Genomic DNA, 21,358 nt, shown 5'->3' with positions numbered 1-21,358 from the left:
ACATGTTGGAACCAGACAATATGGCTATGAACGGCCCCAGACGCGAACCCGGACTCGGACTCGGACCCGGACCCCAACCGCAATAGCAACGGACTGGTCCACATCATGGCCGGGGCAATTTAATTCAATCAAAGACAAAGCTCAAGCTATGTGCCATGACAAGCTTTGCTGCATGCGGCAATCGCTAGCCAATGGCACTCGTATTGCGGTTGAGGAATTATGTGGCAATTACAAATGCCTGGGACAATGGGCGACAAAGTGGGGCGCCACATAAAAAACCTTGGCTTTGGCTTGTCAGACACGGCACTAAATTCTTGCAGCTATGCAAATCGAACGAACGGTCCTGCCATGTATTTCCAGTCCTGGCCATGCAGCATGGCTCATAAAATATTTGCGCTTTAACAGATTGCGCATACGCCGCGTGTTACCTGCGCAAACTTTTTGGATGGCTAGTTAATTGCCCAAGCAACGTGCACTTTACCAGCATTGTGGCTACTAAATTGCAATTCCTGGCCACGCTACATAACAACAACAACAACAACAACAACAAATGGAAAAACAACACAACACACAACTTGCGGCCATAGCGCGTGAATTTGGCCAGACAATGGCATCGTTCGGCCTCTGTGTTTGAGCTGTCACTTTGAATTGTGCGCTATCGTTCCATAATGCTGTCAATGCAATTAATTGCATAATGCTTGGCATACAAAATACACACACACACTATACTTGTATATATATACTACAGTATACACATATACAAATTTGTTTTTACAATCACGGGCCATCACTTTAAAAAGCGTTCATGCTCCACTCCACATTTTTACACCGTTGGGCAATAATGCAGTTTATCGCTTACATAAACTTTATTAATATGAATTTAAAGCAAATTTCGTTAAAGTGTCAGCTGCATCCGAGAGAAATGTCGTAAAAGCCTTAAGTGCTGCTTCATATTATTTTTACAACGCGTTGTTTTCTTTTTCTGTTTTTCAGCGTTCGATTTGTGACAGCGAAGGGCATGAACGTCTGTTAAGTGTGTAAAAGGGTGTTATAATGGGTAATTCTTTCCCATAATTTATAAAAATATTTCAGAAGCGTGTTCTAAAACAATTCAATAATTGATTGAAAATGTACATGTTTTTTGGTGTGTAGTTTGTAAGTAAGCTATGTAGTCCAAATCGCTCCTATCTTTCTAATAAAAATTTAGATACCCAATACGAAGACGGATTTAAATTGTTATTATTACTTTAGGAAGAATACAAATTTAAGAAAAAGAAATTCAATTGGGAGACAACCATTTCTATTTAATTGTGATACAAAAATATTTCTCTATACATTATTCGTGTTGTTTATTTGCGATGATTATTAATTTAATTAAACAGTGACAGCAAAAGTGAAAAGTCAGGCCTTCGAGCTTGTACTTTGTATTAATAATTAATAAATAAAATCCATCAATCAACATATTTGATAAACTAATATGTCTTACGCTTAAGCAGCTCAATTGTTTTGACACTTAATGTAATTTGTTTTCGTATCATAATTAAAGTAAAGAGTATTTCCATTAAATAGAAATGACATAATGTAGGTATGGGCTTAAGAAATTGGAGTATCAAACAAACTGAAGCCATTAAATATATTGTAAAGTAGTAAATAATTAAAGAAGCTTTAAATAAAACATCAATAACACTTTCTGAATTGAATGGTTGAAAACGCAATGCACAAGGCTCTAATTACTTTAATATTTCCCTCTTTATCGTTAATTACATTTACTTTCAAAAGAGTTTAATAATAAACGCATCATATATTTCATACATATTATATGTGCCGTTTGAGAGAAATTGCCAATATTGCGCATATGAGCGCTGGTCAATTCAATCAAAAATAAAATTAATAAAGATTAATTATAAATTTGGTATGAGGCAAAAGGGTGAAAGGGAATAGGAGCTATGTGCGCATGTATGTAACACACAGAAAGTGTGTTTGTATTTACTTGTGTAACATTTGCAATAGTATTTGATAATGCTAATTATTTTATCTTTAAATTATTTTCCGATAAGGTAAACCATACTTAAAAATATTAATATATATAAATATTTAATATATATATTTAAATTTGTTTAAATTCGTTACAAAAGCCAAATAATAAATTAATAATTACATTAAGGTCTGAAGGCAAATGCAACAAATGCCAAAAGCAAGTGCCGAATATTTAAATGCATTTTCACACAGTGATGTTTTTGTACATTTAACTAATCAATGCGCTCATGCCATATGCTGCTTTTTTATTTAAATGCTGGCAGAAAGCAAGTACATGATCCTTTTGCTTAATCCTTTTGTCATGCTTTGACACGCCAACAATTCACTTGAGAGTCATGAGCTAATCCGCAACGACAATGGGTAACGCAAACATCCACTCCCATTCCATCACCTTCCCCAAGACCCTTCAGCTGGCTTCTCGCGCGTCTAACTGCGATGGCGATGTGGCAAACAGAAAACAGTTAAGAGCCAGCAGCCAGCTTGAACTTTCATTTGCCTTTCATTTCGCCTTCTGCATTCGTTTTCGTTTCGCTGCCTTTCGCCTTTTTTTTATTTTGTCATTTTAATACCCGCAAACAATTTAATTAAGCGGTTCGTATTTTTTATACGTCTGCTGGCTTGTCGCGTGCCCTCCTCCTTATGCATCACTCCACATACTTAGCCCCGGACCGTCTTCTTCGTCTCCTCTGCACTCTCTGCCCTCTCTGCCCTCTCTGCCCTCTCCAGTGTTTTCGTAATTTTCACTTTGTCAAACATGTTGACATTTCGTTAATATCCTGTTATGCAAAGCGAACGCCGTCGGCTGGCTGGCTCATTTTTATTTGACTGCACGTTTGTTTATTTGATTTCATTTTAAGTTTATGTGTCGCAGCGCATCTCCATCCATATGGCGCATTGTACTGCCCGTTGTTATTGTTGTTGGCTTCATAAAGACATTTAAAGTTTATGTGCGCTGGTATTTTTGTAACTTTTTGCAGCTCATAAAAAACGCTTTCGGGTACATGTATAGTATACATTACATACATACACCTACATATCTATATTCGTGTATGTGGATATATAACCTGCGTTGGATCGTCATCAGTTGCGACTTGCGTGCCTGGCATGCTGGATATGAGTATTTTGCTTATTTTGTGATTTGTACAAATACAGGAAACGGAAATGACAGTCACGACACGGAAATGGCACGCCATTTAATTTCCATGCAGCATGACTGTAGCCTGTCTCTCACCCACGCTCTTAGCATTATCGGTGTGAGTGTATGCGTGCATGGCGCCTGTGTATGTGTGTCTCTGTGGAAGTGTGTCACAAGCAAATAACAAATTTTTGCGGCATAACACGTAATACGCACACAGGCAGGCACGGACCTCCCACGTACTATACTGTAGCACCTGCCGCGACCGCTTCTTTGTGTTAGAGCGGCCATTTTGTAAACGATTTTCATCATTTGCATTGCATTTTAAAACGTTGTTGTGTGAATAAGTGCGTGCGGATCTTCCACAATAGTAACATTTTAATAAAATAATTTTTATGGGCAGCCAATGTGTCGTATGCGTAATTCAAGTTTATGGTCAGATTCCTTGTAGGGCATATCCAATGACCATAACTTTTTTTGACTATAAATTATTCATAAATGAGGTTAAAAGAAGGGCTTTTTGCGTTTGTAAGAAATTCGTTGCAATTCGAATAATATAATTAAAATATTCGTATCTTGTTTAGGCAGCAGAATAGACTTGCCAATGTTGCTTAAAACAGTCCTACAAGTGTATTGTATGTGCGACATGTAAAATTATAAGAAAGCCATTCGAAAGTTATGACGATATTTATACATCAAATAAAATTGAACTTGTACATACGGATATATGTGGTCCAATGCGTACTGCATCGGTATCGGTCTCGAGATATGTAATAAACTTTGTAGACGATCATACGCGGTATATATGGACATATTTTCTACGAAAGAAATCGGAAGCGTTGAACGCGTTTAAAGACTTTATGTTAAAAGCGGAAAATCAAAAGGGGTATAAAATAAAATGTTTGCGAAGCGATAATGGCCGCGAATACATTAATGCAGATTTTAATAAATTTCTCGAAATCGGAAATTCCAAAACATAAAATAAACTCGTCCTTTCTCGGACCTAGGAGAATCTGGATGCCAACTTTGGTTTTATTCTAGCTTTTATAGTTTCTGAGATCCTCGCGTTCATCCAGACGGACGGACAGACGGACGGACAGACGGACAGACGGACGGACATGTCTAGATCGAGTTCTCTCGTCATGCTGATCAAGAATATATATACTTTATGTGGTCGGAGATGCTTCCTTCTGTATGTTACATACTTTGCACAAACCTAATATACCCTTTTTACCCTACGGGTACAGGGTATAAAAATAAACTTGACCTGCCTATGGCTTATGGGAACCTGGATACCAAGTTTGGTGATTCTAGCTCTTGTACCTTCTGATAACCTTGCGCTCATGCCGCCGGACGGACGAACATGGCTATATCGACTCGGCTTGTCACCCTGATCAAGAATATACATATATACTCTGTGGGGTCTGTCACGCCTCCTTCTCTGTGTTACATACATTCGCACAAAACTAATATAGCCTTTTACCCTTTGGGTACAGGTTATACAAACTAGAGCTGTGCACTTCACAATTACTGAAACATACCGCACAACCAAAATAATTGAAATTTTTAGTCGATTTGCTGTGGCAGGAATTTACAGACCATTCCTGTGACCCGGATAAATGTTTATACTATTATATTTTTATAAATCTCAAAACGATTGAAGTATTTTAATTTTTAATCGCCGATGGAAATTAGTTTATCGTTTTTTAATGATTTGCAATCATTATCTATAATCCAGCTTTTTCCCAATTAAAAAATTGAATTATTTATACTATAAAGTTTAATTGTGCATGCTACTAGGCAGACACAATTAAAGGTGAAACAAAAGCACAATTTATGCGACACTTAAACGGCATTTAAATCATTTGCATTAATTAAATACGATGCGTTAAATATTGATGGAAAAATACTGAATTATGTGCAACTTTTCTTTGATAATGGTATATCCATATAATTGCTCTGCATTGGCTTGAGTTCTCAGACTAGGTACCTCTAAGTAATTGTGCTTACGCGTACATATAGTGAGACAGACTGGCTTAGAGAAACCCGTGAGTAGACAAAGCTCAATTTACAGTTTTTGGCAGAGCACTAGCCATTGTTTTACTATCGCTTTAAATGGAAATGCTTATCAGACAGACAGTGTTGGGGGTAGCCAAGTAAGAGTCAAAGGGCTGCTCCAGCCAGTTTTATGGCGTAGCCTGCATTTAAATTTTAGCGAAATTTGTAAGCAGCAGACAAAGTGTGGGCGTCTGTGAATATGTGTGTGTATGTGTATGTGTGTGTTTGTGTGTGTGCGACTTAGCTGCGTATCATGATATGCAAATTCAGCAAACATCAAAGGCACAAGCTCAAAAGACAATGATATGGTCGTCGCCTTACTTGCGTGCTCCCGCACTCACGCCCTTCGTTTCCATTTCCATTTCCACTTCCATCTCTTTTTCATTTTTCCCGCTCTGCTTTGGCGGCCCATTTAATTTCGACAGCTTTTGTTACAGCGCAAAATTTTATTTTCACGTTTCGTTTTACGCTTTTCTGGCTTTTTATTTGTCGTCATTTGATATTTCTGCCGTTTTGCCTTGTCGCGCCCCGTCCCGCCCCGTCCAGTCCCGCCTCACTCGGGCTCACCGCCTCTTGTGTCTTGGTTTTTGTTTGCTTTAATTAAAAGTTAAGTAGGTGCGAGCGCCTGAACAATGCAAAGTGTGATGGACGAGATGGCAGGGGAGGGACGATGACGCCCACTGTGGCCGTCTTGCAAATGAAGTTGTCAACTTTTCCACCTCGATCTTCAGCGCCTTTGTTACAAGCACAATTTTTGCGGCCTCCCCCTCCTCCTCCGCCTCCTGTTCAGGGCGTGCCCCAGCTAGTGGCACTTTAGTCTCAATTTCAACTATTTCCACAACAGGCGAGGGCATTTTTGCAATTAATAAAGTTTTTTGGCCTCAATTTTCTGCATAATTGTTGCTCCTGTAGATGTAGCTGTTGCTGTTTCTGTTGCTACTGTTGCTGTTGGTTTTACTGTTGCAGTTATGTTTGTGTAGTTGCAATTAGTTTTTGTACTGCTTTGATGCCTTTTAGGCACTCAAAATTGTGAAATGGATGGGCCAAGGGCTTGCCACGATGGGCTGCACTCGAGCGTTTGACAGCTCGGCTATTTGCAAGCTGCAGTTTTCCTGTTTAATTAATGTGAAATTTCCGAGCTGTGTGGCATGAGGTGTACACGACGACGGGTATACGTGTATGTACTTATGTATGTATAGGTATGTGACAATCATTAAATTATCTTTCTGTTTTCAAACTTATTCATATAAAAAGTGGCACTTATATTATTTGTATTGAACTTTTCAAGTCTTAAATTGAAAATGTATTGTTAATTTTTATAATGTACTGCTGTATTTGTGCATGCTTTGATGCTCTTAAGCTGAAATACAAGAAAGGAATGCTAAAGCCGAGCAGGCTCAACTCTTAAATACCCTGCACCAAGGTATAAAAAACACACTTCCAGAGCTGGCCCAAAAAGTTGTATTTCCGGAAATCAGGCTAGGAGTTTTGTAAGTACTTAAATTTATTTATTTAATCTATTTATATAATGCCAGCTTAAAGATAAAATGTTGAATCTAATAGAAGTCGTTATGATAGCAATGGCTTCTAAGGCTTTAAAAAAACCAAAAAGTATGAATAAGTATCTACAGTGAGGAGTTGGCTTAGATTTGTGGCAGGTGTTTGTGGCTTTCAAATATTTTAATAAGAGTTTAGTGTATTTCAATTTAATTATTCTCCGATAGCAACAAATATTACTTATACGATATGATACTACATATCCTGTCTGCGGAATTTTATGTTGTTGACAAACATTTTCGTATTATTTACGAGTTTTTCTAAACATTTGAATCGAATTTTTCTCCTGAGCGTATGTTGAACCTGGTTTGAGGATTTGTGGTTCTATTTATAAATATATTAGGCGTGAAAACATGTTTTTAATAAATTAATTCGATTAACCAATTGCTTTTTTTGCAAACTAAACTGATCACGATTGTGGAGATTGTGGATTATTAATTGATTTGTAATCTATTCAGATACTGCCTTTATAGTTTCAGCTAAAGCTGCATTTAAATAGCACTTAAATATTATCCTCCATAGCCACTGGCTAACACACACTTGGCCATGGCTTTGGAAGTTGGGTTAAATGTCTACCAATGCAGCTCTGTCAACCACAAGCCAACGGCCGTTAAAACTGCAAGCTGAGCAACAAAAATGGTTGCCACATGGCATCCAGGTCTCAGTACCACCAACACCGGCAGCAACAACTGCAGTCGGCAACAACAACAACAACATAGTATGTATGTGTGTACTGGAAAATGTTGCAGAAAGAGCAGCCGCCCACAGCTGTCTGAGGTCTGACGGTGTTGGCCAACGTTTTGTGGTATATGGGGTTGTTTAAACAAATGCCAACGCGTCTATAATTTTTAACATTTTGCACAAAATTCTTTTTTGGTTATTGTGTATTTAAATTGTTGCGCTGTTTTTGTTGCAGCATCGTGAATGTGTGTGTACTCGCATGTGTGCTTGGCCATGTTGCTGTTTTTACGCTTCGCTGTGCTTTGTGTGCAAATAAAATGCAAGTGCGGCACCCCAAACGACCGACCACAAATTGAGTGTTAATAAAGTCATGTTAATAACTTACGGAACAGTAGCAGCAGAGGCAACGGCAAATGAAAGCGATGCAATGAAAAACGAACAGAAAAATGGCAAGAGAGTACAAAATAAACAAACAATAAAAAGCATACATACTTGTATGTGGCAATTGGAAATAAAAAAGAATCACTTGCGCTTGCCCAGTTCGAGCGGACCGAGGGGTGGGCTAAGAAATTAGCAGGAAAGAGGAAAGTAAACACACATCCTGTCTAAAATTCATTACAGTCACTCCTGCCGTGCATATTCCCATTGTCAGCCATCATGCGCCAAGATCCCATCGCCGGCAGACAGACAAACAGCATATGGCTTTGAAATGCATGAAATGGAGTAGGCATACCAGTACCAGAACAACAGCCGTCGCTGGGTTGCCCGGTTTCTAACACCAAACATCCGGACAAAAGACTAAAAACAAAAAATCCGATCGCCCAAAAAGAGCATATCCGACTATGAAGTACACTATAAGCACTTAATGTTTTTAATACAAAAAAATCTCAGATTCCACAAGCCTGTTAGACTGTAATCTCTAAGTCTAACTTTTTATTGGAGTATTTTATGTATCTATTTCCATTTATTTAATAATAATTGTAAGAATTGCAATTTTTAATCGTTACAGCTTAAAGAATTCGCAATTCTCATTTAATCGAAAATGCACTAAAATCAATATATAAAATCAACAAGATTTCCCATCCCTGAGTAGATATGGTATACTCATTTGTCTACAGCGACGGTGTGGTGATTGTGTTGGATTATGCGTTCCGTGGTGAATAAGCATGTGTTTTTAAAATTTCGTTGAAGAGGGCATTAGAAACAAGCATATGTGTGTACATACTTTAATACATATACATACATGTATATTTTATGTTACATTTATACAAAACTGGTCTGTTCCGCTTTTCCATTATTTCCATTTCTATTATTGTATTGCAAAATTGATTGCAAATGCGGCAATGCGACTTTTTCTATAAAATGTTACTGAGGCACCATTAACTATCGTGAAAATATTCCGCATCATATCAGTAGAAGGCGGCATACAACATTGTTTAAATGCAAGCGCTCGTTTTATTTTTAAAATTCGTAATAAACCAACAACAACACAAACTGGTGAACTTAACAGTGAACAGTTACATGTTAATCGTAGAATGAAAGAATGGGAGAGAGAGCGTTAACAGTGAATGCTGGTATTTGTTACTTAACAGTGTCGGGATCGGTGCCAAAGAGAGCACATGTCTATTTTTTCCGTGGGAGAAAATTTGTTATATTGTATCAATATAAAATGTGTATCTGGTAAAAATAATGTGTTAATACATTAGCAAAGTGTAAGGAATATTGATTTTTGGTGATGGTGATTTGACAAAACGTACATATGTATGTATGTATGTCTGGAAGGTTGCATAATAAGCGCGATGGTCGGATTACCATATAATAACCAATTGCCAATTAATTGAAAAGCAACAAAACCACTTGCATTATGCATGAATTACAGTGAATACGTTATATATGGTGGCTAAAGCTATTTTATGTGTTTATTCCCAATTGTTTGTAAATTGTGGCACGTGCTATTGCGAAAGTTAACAGCGGAGTCTTAACAGTGCTAATGCACTGTTAAAGCGAATTAACAGTGTTGACATAAAATTATCAATGTTAAACGGAATTTCTGTAAACATCACAGCTAACTCTTCAGCCGTAAGTCAATTGCAATATTATTTACATAAAATTGTATATTAAATTTCCTTTTGGTTCATTCTAAAAGTTTTCACACATATAATTATTTTTCGGTTGTTCAAAATCTGTTAATAGTTCTAATAGAAGCCTCGAGGCAAGGTTAAAGCCCGATAGCTTTAAAAGTACGACACCATTTGTAGGGACTCTTACTTTATGGATTCGTCTTGTAATACTGATCATATATGTACGTATGTATATATATTTAGGTATACCTAAATAGTTCAAGTCGCCGATTGCAGGGGGTATAACAACAGTCGGGCGAGCGATACACTGCTTAATTATTTCTCAACCATCACGTTCCTAAAAAAAGTTATTATGGAATTAAAAGGGTTCTTAATTTAAGTTAGTTCGATATGAAGTTAAGTGCTATTATTTTTGTATTCTTATAAGATAGCCTTAAATGGCCTTTAGAGGACAGGGTATGAAAAAATGGTTCGTTTTTGGCGCACAGCCAAGCCACGAGAAAAGTTGTGACTGACGATTGCTTGGCAGTGGGGCAAACACTAACAAACGGGTGGGCACAACTCGTTGACGTTTCTGTTGCTGTTGTTGTTGTAGCAGTAGCGCAGTAGCAATAGTTGCCGCTGTTGTTGTTGTTGTCATCGTTACAGTCTCACAGAAATGCAACCAGCACGGCCGCACACATAGCACAAAAAAGTTTGCTTCGAAAATTTCATTGCAATTCATTCGGCGACGTCGGCTGTTGGCAGTCGGTGCTGCTTTTCCTGCCATCGTGCCATTCTGCCACAATACCACCAGTCCTAGTCTCAGTCATCGTTGCCTGAGTGACAAAAAAAGCTTTCTTCGTCTCTCACAAACAATGCGCCAACAACAAAACAGCAAACAATTTGAGGCATTCAAATGTGCGGCGCCCAAAACCCTACCTGCCACAAAACCCAACTATGGCTTTGCCTTTCGTTCAAATGTGTGAAAGTTACAGTGTTCGTTTTAGCCATTGTTGTTTCTGTTGCTATTGTTGTTGTTGTTGCACTGCTGCTTCTTCCATTGTGGTTGTTGTTGTGGTACTGTAATTTGAGTGCGAAAAAGTTAGCATACCGAAAGTGTAAAAGGCATTTATTCCAGCGTGAATCCGTTTGCCTGCTTCCTAGACTGCCAAGCAGGCAGGCTGGTAGGTGGGCGAGCAGGCGAACATGCGGGCAGGCAGCCACAAAACAAAATGGCTCGTTGGCTACTTTGTCAGGCCGTGTGCAAGTGCAGTCAATTGCCTATGTGGGTCAGCATTGCATTTGCGTTTAATGAGCATAAATTATGCGGTACTTGCCACATTAAAGGGTCTGCAGCCGAACACAGCAACAGAAACTTAAGCTTGTCGCTCCAACTCATAAAATTTATGGCAAGTGTATGTATTTTAAATTCTAATAAAATGTAACAAAGTTTCCCCTAAAAAAGGTAAAGAAATGAAGGTAAGAAGAAAAAAGAACAACTACAAGCAGCATAGCTTTTGCTTTAAAAGTTACTTTTACCACATCGTACACCCCAGCCACACCCACACCCACACCCATACCCATCCCTCAGACACACTCACCTAACGGGAACAGTGTCTAACTTTGCACCTTTTTGGCAGGCAGCAAATGTGTTTGCAATATGAAGAAGTTGTGCGGCTCCTGCTGCTGCCACTGTGGCTGTTCTGTTTGCTGTAAAAGTTTACAAATTTTTCTACAACAACATTTACTCGTAAATTATAATCAAAAGGTGGTAAGAGCGTGAGTGTGTGTTTAGTCAGTTTGTTACTAAAAGAATGTACAAAATAAGTAAATAAGTTGTTACCTGCATTTTAAAGGGGACGTTTGTTTAAATAATTTACAATATTTATTACGCGAACCTTCAAAATGCTTAAGGCTATTAAAGTACATATTCTGAGCAATGAACTCCCAAAAGATAGGCCAAATTTGTATAAAAAATTGATTTAATTAAAACAACAGAGTTTGTTACAGTCGATCTAGATCGACAATGAAATACTCTATGTCCTACGCTGTGTTTTATGTGTTACATTCCGTTGCATGCCCCATAGTAGAAGCATCTAATGGAGAAGAATTCAATACATTCGCTATTGCAGCTTGGGCATGTACTACTGACATAAATATTAGAATAAATGCAGAGAATTTTATGTAAAAAGCTAAGATTATGTAGTTTTAAAATAAAGCATAATATGGACGAAGTCTTATACAGTAATAAAAAATGGTGGGATAAACTATTTGAGCTCAGCCATTCCAAATACATATTCATAATTTACGGGCTCGTATAAATAAGTCACTATTTTGCTGTGGGTTTTTGCTTATGCTTAGTAGAAATTTCAATTGTGCGGCTTTACCAAAAACACAGCTTTTAAGATATTATAGATTATTGACCACTTATATGTACAACTTTTTTAAGTACAATGGTGTAGTTTTGTCTTTTGTTTGTTCATAACAACTTTTAAATACACACAATACCTTCGAAATATAGTTCTTATAGTATAGGCTTTCCGCTCTTCTTTCCACGAATGGCAACAGGCAGAGAGAATCGCAACAGTTAAGAGAAGTGTGTGTATACCCTTTGTCATCTTATTTGGATTGTTCTTATTAAGTGCCTTCAAAAATATATGAATATTAAGTTTTTACATCTTGCCTATCATGGTAAAAAGATTTAATTTTGCCTGAACTTATCTGTAAGTTGGAAAATAATAAGTTTTCAGAAAATAAGTTGCATTCAATTGTTCAGAACGCCGGAAAATTATGTAGCAATCATTAATTGGGGAATTTTTTTTTTGGTATGTAAGTATATATATGTATATACGCGGGTATATACACAATAACTTTAAAGTGTTTTTGCCAGTTCGGCCGATAACTTGAAGCGCTTCTCGGCGGCTGGCACACGACGCGAACATCAAATCAGCAACATTTTCTTGAAATTTCATTTCATTTCGTGTCGTTTTGCTTGCCAACAATTCAATTTATATGTTGTCTTTGTGTGCTAGCTTTTAGATGGGTGCCACACGCACACGAACATACAAACTCGCTTACAGAGACACACAAACACAAACACGAACACATACCGCACACATGCATAGAGCAATGTAAGCGACAATTTGTGTTACTGAAAATTTAATGCTGAAACGTGTAAAGCTCCAGGTACGGAATCAAATACTGAGAGCATCAGAAAACAACCACACGTACTCGTAAGTGTGTATGCATGCGTATACGAGTATGGGTGTGTGTCTGTCCCCCATTGCTGGCAGTGTGTAAGTTTGGTTTTTGGTTTCGCACAAGCTTATACAGCACATACATATATACATACACATAGTAGTATATACGCATGTATGTGCATGCAACGGTGGCTAAAACAGTGTTGAGTGCATGGCCAAAGTGCAGCCTGGAAGGAGCCTCTGCCGCCGCTCCCTTCATGCTGGGTGCTTGGTGCTGGGTGGGGGACAAAGCTAACTTTTGCCACGACAAAGTGACATATTAGCGTAGTCAACTTTACAAGGGCACACTCTCTTCAGGTAAAAAGTTAACACTCAAACAAACTTAAACAGACTGCCAACGCACTTAAGGTTTAATTTTGTTATTTCCAAACTTGCAAAATTGCTCGAATGTGCGCGTGTGTGGGCTTGAAACTGTGCCCAGGCAATTACCACAGTCCCCGAGCCTTACAGCCTCACAACCTCATACAAGTCGACCGGGCCACGTCCCCATTCTCGCCCAAGCCACGCCCTACAGTCGTTAAGAGCCTTTCTACTAATGTGCGCAACTAATAACAATTTGACGCCTTTAAGCATGTCCTGCGGTGTGCATAGGACCAAGACGAAATCAAAAACCATTTAGAGTTGCACTCAAATGACTGTCCAACCACTCGTTTCGTCCTACATTGCTCGCAAAACTTTTTGGCCATATAATTGAGTCGGACTTTGTAATTTGCTGACATTCTCTATGCCAACACCCATTCAGTAGACGTACTTTGATAGTTGTCTCTTTCATTTTCATTTAAAAGTCAAATGGCGTCATACTCGTAATTTTATGCTAATTTTATAATTGTAATAACATTTTCCTTCACTTAATTATAGACTTGCCTGATACCAAAAATCTGTAATTTAGGTGGTCTACGGCATCAATTATCACCAAAAAACTATAATTTGTTAATGAATACCAATTTCATCAGACATTTTAGTTCTAATTGGGTAGGTCCCTCCCCTTTTGGAAGGATCTTTAGCCTACAGAATAAACTGAAAAATAATGATAATTAATTTAAGCCCAACAGAAAACATTTCAAGTATTTATCTTCTTGAAAAATTAAAAAAAAAAAAGTTTTTTAAGTCTATTTTTGAAATGTGAACGCCTTAACATTATGCGAAAGAGCTTCTATTCTGTTATATTAAAAACTTAAAAATATTGGAATGAATATGAGTATATATGTATATATACATATATATAATAAAATATATATTACATAGCATTCCTCTCCACATTGTTTATTGTAAAGTTTGTTCTCATAATAAATGATGTTGGAAAGTTGGCGGTATGGGTCGCATAGCAATGTATGTGTTATAAATGCAATGCAATGCAATTATTTTTGCAGAAATATGTATATAATTTGGAAACCCTAGGCTAATGTTTGTAATTGATTTCGTTGTTAAGTATGTCTACGAGTATTTCGAACAAAAAAGTTTGTTTGATGCTACAGAATGTGCTCGCTGATTGACTGAGCGGTTTTTATCAGGAATTCAAAATTATTTTCCGACAATGGCACATTGTTTAGGTCAGAGATATTTAGTTGAAATTGAATGCTTCGGTGTAAAAAACATAATTAAGTATGAATAAAAATAATTAGCATATAAATGTCATTGCAGTTATTTGATTTGTGCATTCAACCACAACCCATGACTACTATCGGCTGTCAATTTAAATTTTTTATGCCTATATCGTATACATTGATGTGCGTATTATGCGCAATTTATTAATTTTGTATTGTAATAAGCATTTTTAATCAACCAAATTACAAATGTGCGTCGATAGTTTTATTTGCACGGCAATTTTTGTATTTATGTGAATTTAAATAGACAATTCATTGCTCTTGATAAGATGTGTGTGTGTGTATTTGTTTACGCATATTAATAACGGTCACCTCAATATTTGTTTGCTTGTGTTCACATTATATATATTTATGACAAAAAGGTTTTAATTTGCATTTATTTACATAATAATCAGTCAGTAAACTGCGGTAAAAGGTCGGGGTTATTTAGCGCTCATTCAATCAAATGATGAAAACGGCAAATGAAATTTGATGTTGGAAATAATTAAGCCACTTGGCTGACAATGCAGTGGTGATATCGGCACTTGTCTATGGCTAACTATTTGTGGCGTTTTGGCGCTTGATTTGTGTCAGGATCGAATTTACAACCCGCTGAGTTTATCTTTAATTTGTTGATGATTTAGTGATAAATTATGAATTCTTGAAAACCTTTATATATGAGATATATACATATATGCCAAGATAGATTTGGATTTATTGATGATTCTATATTTCTTCAAAAGAAAACACAGCAAATTTCGAGAGATATGAAAAAAGAAAGATGGAAATACAACAATAGCTTGATAGTTAATAAATACATAAATGGAGAATTAGTTCAGTTTACTTTTTGAGCCAATATGTTTGATAGAAATATACTTGTACAAAAAACCTTCGTAATACACTACACTTGCACTATATATACAAGAAATAATGATAAGGACCTACAGATGCTATATTTTGACGGGACCTTACGAGCTAAACGCATAAAATATGAACCGATTATTGTCAGGTTAAAACATTTTGTATTCTTTGTAATACGCAGAAAATGTGTATTTTGGATTTTTTTGTAATTCTCTTACTTTTTTTAATTTCTATAATTATTCTAAACATATGTACAGACTGTTTCAAAGTCGGGACACCCGACTTTAGCTTTTTTACTTGCTTTTTTTTTTTAATTGGTTCAATAAATTGGCAGCTATACTTAAAGTTGATTAATAAAATCAAGAGTTGAAAATAAGACAACATTGAAATTTGACTAGGAGAAATCAATTTGTAATTAGTCTGCTACTGATTAAATGTTAAAAGTATAATATTAGGTAAAATCGCCTGGCATGCCCATGTTGCATAATAATTCAGTTTTTTGCCATGACAAATTTAACTGCCGCATAAACAAACAACGGGGTGCATGGAATACGCCACTAAATTGACGCAAATTTTAGGCATACAAATCCGTTTAATAGGACTACATTCGCATATGGCTATGGCAACAGCAACAATAATACAACAACAGCAATAGATACCGGCAATCAGCCTCGCAAACATTTAGGCAGCAACACCTTTGCGACACCCATGCATAACCAACATTTGAAGGTTAAATAAATTGTCGCCAATGCTACTGTAGGCGTTCAGTTCTAAACATATGCCCGGCGCCGGCAGCCATAAATTGTTAGGGATAGCTGACAACAAAAAAAGGGTTCAACATTTACATATAAAGTACCTGGCGGCTCACATTTCCTGTCTTTCTGTTGGGGCTCTGAGCATTGTCGCTTAATAGGGCGGCGTCAAAACAACATTAAACATACAACACGCACGCATCGAGCCTCGGCAACCGGAAGTATATATAACACGCAGCCGACTGTGCGTATACGTAATAAACATAAAATTTGAAAAGCACCGAACGCACAGTAAGCAGACAGGCGATATAAAGGGCAGGCCCATCAGCTCGATGTGGACGAGAGGATGCGGAGGATTCACATTACGCACAACAGGAAGCGGTTGGTTGGCGCTGCTTTTGGTTACCTTTTTATGTGCCATAGTACAATATATGTATGCCCAACAGTTTGCAAATTATTTTTTTAGTACTTTATTCAATGTGTATTAGGACGAAGCACCGCACTGAGGCACATCCGTTGCTTCAGCTTCATTCCTGGCTGCTTACGCGGATTTAAATCGTAAATAAATCGTAAAAAGTGGGTGTTGAGGTTTTAGTAAGAACTGTTTTTGAATTTTGCCTCGTACTCCCACAACAACGAACTAATGCGGGAATTTGTGGGTCTTTTAATTTATGTGAAACTTGTTCTCTGTTCTGTACATTTATATATATTTTTTGCTTTTGTAACCCTACTTACGAACACCCATGCATACAGACAGGGGCGGTGTGATGATTAGGTCTTGAGATTGGCAGCAATTTAGAAAACAGATGTACGCACGTGTGCATGGACTATCAGTATGTGGGAGTCCTTTAAGCATTATAAAAGTACGGGACATTAAGGTCTCATTTAGTTTTTATTACAAGTAGTTTGTAGAGTAGCAGGTTTATTTAATGTTTTTAAGTGAATTGAATGCTTTGTATTCATTGGGAGCTCTCTGATTCTCTACATCTGATGAAGACAGTAGCTTCCAATTCATCTTCGATTTATTAAATAGACATAATTTAATATTTTTACATATAGCCTACATTTGAGTTGCTCTATGTATTCAGAAATTTAAAAGGGACTTTTCAGCAACACCGAGTTAATTCCAATCTATTATCATTTTAGACTTTTGGCAGCGCTTTGGCAAAAACTTAAAAGTTTGTCTTAAATTTCTTATGAAAATACTATAATTCCATCAATCAATCTTCAAACTTAAGCAGTTTGAACGTTGTTTCTGCTTTTATAAACAAATTATTTATAAATCAGTTCTTATAGTAAAGAATTACTTACTTATTAGCTCGATAATAGGTTGTGCCCTTTGAAATTTTTATTAAAGTAAAGTATAATAATTGGCATTTTAATAAGTTATACAACTCAAACAAAAAACGTTGTACTTTATATTTGTAGAAGGGAATTGTGTGCAACGCTTGGCAACATTATTCTTTAATATTTAAATGTAACGAAACACTTGCAATGTTTACTAAAACTAGCATAAATTGGGGTCTTTGCCCTGTGCTTTAGTATTAGTCTAGTATAAGTTTCTTTTTTATATGAAAACTGTTTACGAAAAATATTAGAATCAAATTCATTTGTCATAGAGTGCATTTAAGAGGAAAAATCATGGCAAAGGTATGTTGCATATCAAACGAAGTCTTCTAATTGTTATAAGTATGATGAATATAAATGTTTCTGTTGGTTTGTGAGTGCGATGTTTGTGCTCTAAACTAAAGGTACTAGTTCAGTGCACAGTTAAAAACAAGCCAAACAGAGATTTGTATTGGTATTTTGCTTTTTACATTCATATTTCTAGGCTTATTACCCGCCTGATTGCCCCGCTTACAAATTGTTGTTGCTTTGATACATGATAAGTATTAGCTTTCAACATATTTTCATTCATATTGCAGTCGTTCTATATCGATACAGATACAAAGACCAACTCCTAAACATGGTACGTTGCAAATAGGTCAAGAGCTCTTAGCAATGGAGTTTTTTTTGTAACTTTAACTTAAATCGAGTCAAAATACAGGCATTAGTTTAATATGGCGATAACAATTCTATTAAATAGTATTGGGCGCCAAAAAATTACAATTTTGATTAAATAATGCACGATGCATTTAAAAAATAACATGCATATGATCAATAAAAAAAACTTCAACAAATCCAACTCAGATCCATTTTAAGGCGAAATAATGCGTCATAATAATGAACGTGTGGTCGACTTTATATGGCAAAATTTTGTCTAGGGGGGGGGGGGGGCAACGGCCCCCCTGCGCTCACCCTCCTGCCTACGCCCTTGACTGAAACTAATATTATATATATTTTATTATAATATACATAAACCGACTTTAATAATTTTTCAAAAATATTTTGAAAGGCATTTTTTATGCTCTGATTATAGAGAGTACAGTTGACTCTAAAAGTGTTTGATTATGCTTGAATTATTATGAGGTGGTTTCATTTCGTGAAACCGTCACTCTTGCCTAAATACCAGATCTTGTTTTATTTTTATATATGTATGTATTATACTATAGTACATGTACGAAGAGATTTTCTTTTGTGGCATTTTTGGTGCGGTGCCCTTTTTTATTTACAATATAAATTGTGCAAAACGGCCAACGACTGGCCAAACAATAAAAACGGCGACATTAATCTTCTGTGGTGGCGGTGGCGACATCGCTGATGTCGGCGACTTCGGCTACTCGGCTGCACCCCAACACCATTGGAGACTGCTTGCCAATTTCCGCTTGCAATGCTGTGCGTTTCCGGTTGGGTATGCGGGCATGGTCCAAGCCTTTTCGCACTGCGAGCCCGCACACAGTAGATTGCGACGAAATTGCTTAAATGTAAATAAATCAGTGGTAAGAAAATTTCAGTGGTCAGTTGTCGTCGCCATCGTTGTTGTCGCTCTTGTAGCTGTAGCTGTCAGCTTATAAATCAACTCGCGTGCGGAACAAAGAGGATGACAGACAGGGGCATCGCATTAATAGCGGCTTAAGTGTCGAAAGAAGTCAGAAAAAAACAAGAAGTGCTGTAATTGCATAGCGTTTATTTAATTCACTGTCTACTTTTAAAGCGGTTTTATTAGCTAGCCAATAACATAAATCATAAGTACGTTGCTTGTTGAGGATTTGCCGGGCCGTTTGTCATTTTTAACAATCAATTAAAACCAAATGTTGCATAAATACAAGAAATTTGCCAGTATGCAATGCATACTTGTAGTTAGTGCAACTGAATGCAAACTACAATTGCCATTTATCATCGTTAGGGGCAGACAAAAGCAACAGCCAAATAGACGAATTGACGAACGGCGAAACAAACGACAGGGCACTAAAGCTCTAGTGTCGAAATTTTTAATTTTGGTAATAAAAATCAACACCAAATGCACATAAAAACGTATAAAAGTGAAGCAAAAATCGTAAACTCACTTAACGGCAACCCGAGGAGGTCGTTGAAATTGTTGTTGGGTGTTGGGGAGTTAGATCGAGTCATACTATACGTTCATATAGTATACTCGTAGCAGTCTGGCCAACAATAATGCATTCTCCATTTTATTTGCAATGGGATTTCCCATAAATTGTTTGTTGTTGTTATTCATTTATTACATTTTTTCGGGTTGTGATATCTGCGCTGCGATGAATTTTGTTGCCTGCTTTGCTATTGTGTCTAAAAAAGATTTTTGATCCCATTCACTGAAATGTAACAGGGTCATAGAGACGATATGATTTGAAACGAGTTTTTGATTCATTTAAACCGATTTTGAAACCATATTACATATTGAGAATGGTCCTATTATTCAAGAAGTGGTTTGTCATATAGCCCTTAGCTATTCCACCTTAGGTGGAATAATGATTTTAGATTTTATAAGCTGCTTTTCAATTAAAATACAACTTTACAAAAGTGCTGAGTCTAGTTAAACAGCAAAATAAAAAGAATAATAAAATATAAAAAGAAAATTAAATGAAGTAAAATAAACTAATTAAGATATAATAGAATGTAGGAATATAATATAAACAAGAAAGGAATGCTAAAGTCGAGCAGGCTCAATTCTTAAATAGCCTGTACCGCCCCACAAAAAAGAAATTAATTTAATTAATGCATCTGGAAAAATGAACAAACTCGTCCTTTCTCGGGCTCAGGAGAATCTGTGTACCAAGTTTGGTTATTCTAGCTCTTATACTTTCTGAGATCCTTGCGTTCATACAGACAGATGGACAGAAGGACAGACGGACGGGGGTATAAAAAGTTATTTCCCAACCATCGACCCATCTACTTGTCTTTTTTGTCAGTCTTAAGTTTCTTAAAGCATCAAATCAAATTCAAAAATTTTAATTCTAGTAGATTTCCACAATATCTTCATTAATTATTTAATTTTATTCATAAAAGAGATACATTTATTTCTTCACTTTTGAAATACTTGTACATTTAAAGGTTCATATCTATATTTTCTTTCGTAAATTGCAAAAAATGTATTAAAAAGTAAACCCTGTGCCAGCAATACCACGAAACGACATGCAGTACAATTTAGACATGGAAAGCCACATAAGGACACACTGTTTGCTCGTATCGTGTGTTAAATTCCCTAATACTTAACAGTGTACAGCCCTGTGGCAACAAACTTGTCATTTTTATTTTCTATCGGAATATTTCTGCACGTTGTGCATTATAACAGCCATAAAAAGCAAACAAAGCGCACACAAAATCGTATTGCAATTTATTTTTAATATTTATTTATGATTTAGAATACAATCGAATGCTGGTTTTATCCCAGCACACTACCTACTGACTCCCAATACGCTTTTTGCCATTATACTATAAGTATAATGGTCGCATATATGTACAATGCACGAACCTTTGCGGGGGCGCCTTTATGTCTTTTAATTGCCGCTTGATTGATGGTCCTTGATGTGGCAGGACGAATACGGATACGGGTACGGGCATATTGCCAGCATAAACATAAATAGGCTTTTAATTTATAATTTATGTGGCGCAGGTTGATTAATTGATCCTGATTTTGGTGGGCGTTGTGGTTTTACGGCTTGACATGTTTCATCTAAGCTTCTGTATTAATTTGCTTCCGAAGGAACAGCCCGTTGGTCAACTCTGTCAAATGTTGTTGCAACTACGTGCGAGTCAAATATTTGCGGAGGTATGTGTATGTGTGTGGAGCTTACCTTTTCATCTACATACATACATATGTATGTGGTATCTTCAAATCCAAACAGCATTAACCGAGCAGTGCCGCCAAAATTTACAAGTCATCGACGTTGTGTTTCAAATTTGCATAATTTGGTTTCCATGTAGGCCTTTCATAAATGATGGCGATGATCTCTGCATGCCCACAGTCCTTATA

This window comes from Scaptodrosophila lebanonensis, unplaced genomic scaffold (genome assembly GCF_003285725.1).
Source record: "Scaptodrosophila lebanonensis strain 11010-0011.00,11010-0021.00 unplaced genomic scaffold, SlebRS2 tig00000001-arrow-pilon, whole genome shotgun sequence".
Classification (NCBI taxonomy): Eukaryota; Metazoa; Arthropoda; class Insecta; order Diptera; family Drosophilidae; genus Scaptodrosophila; species Scaptodrosophila lebanonensis.
The sequence above is the reverse complement of the archived record's forward strand: the minus strand, read 5'-3'. Positions refer to the sequence as shown.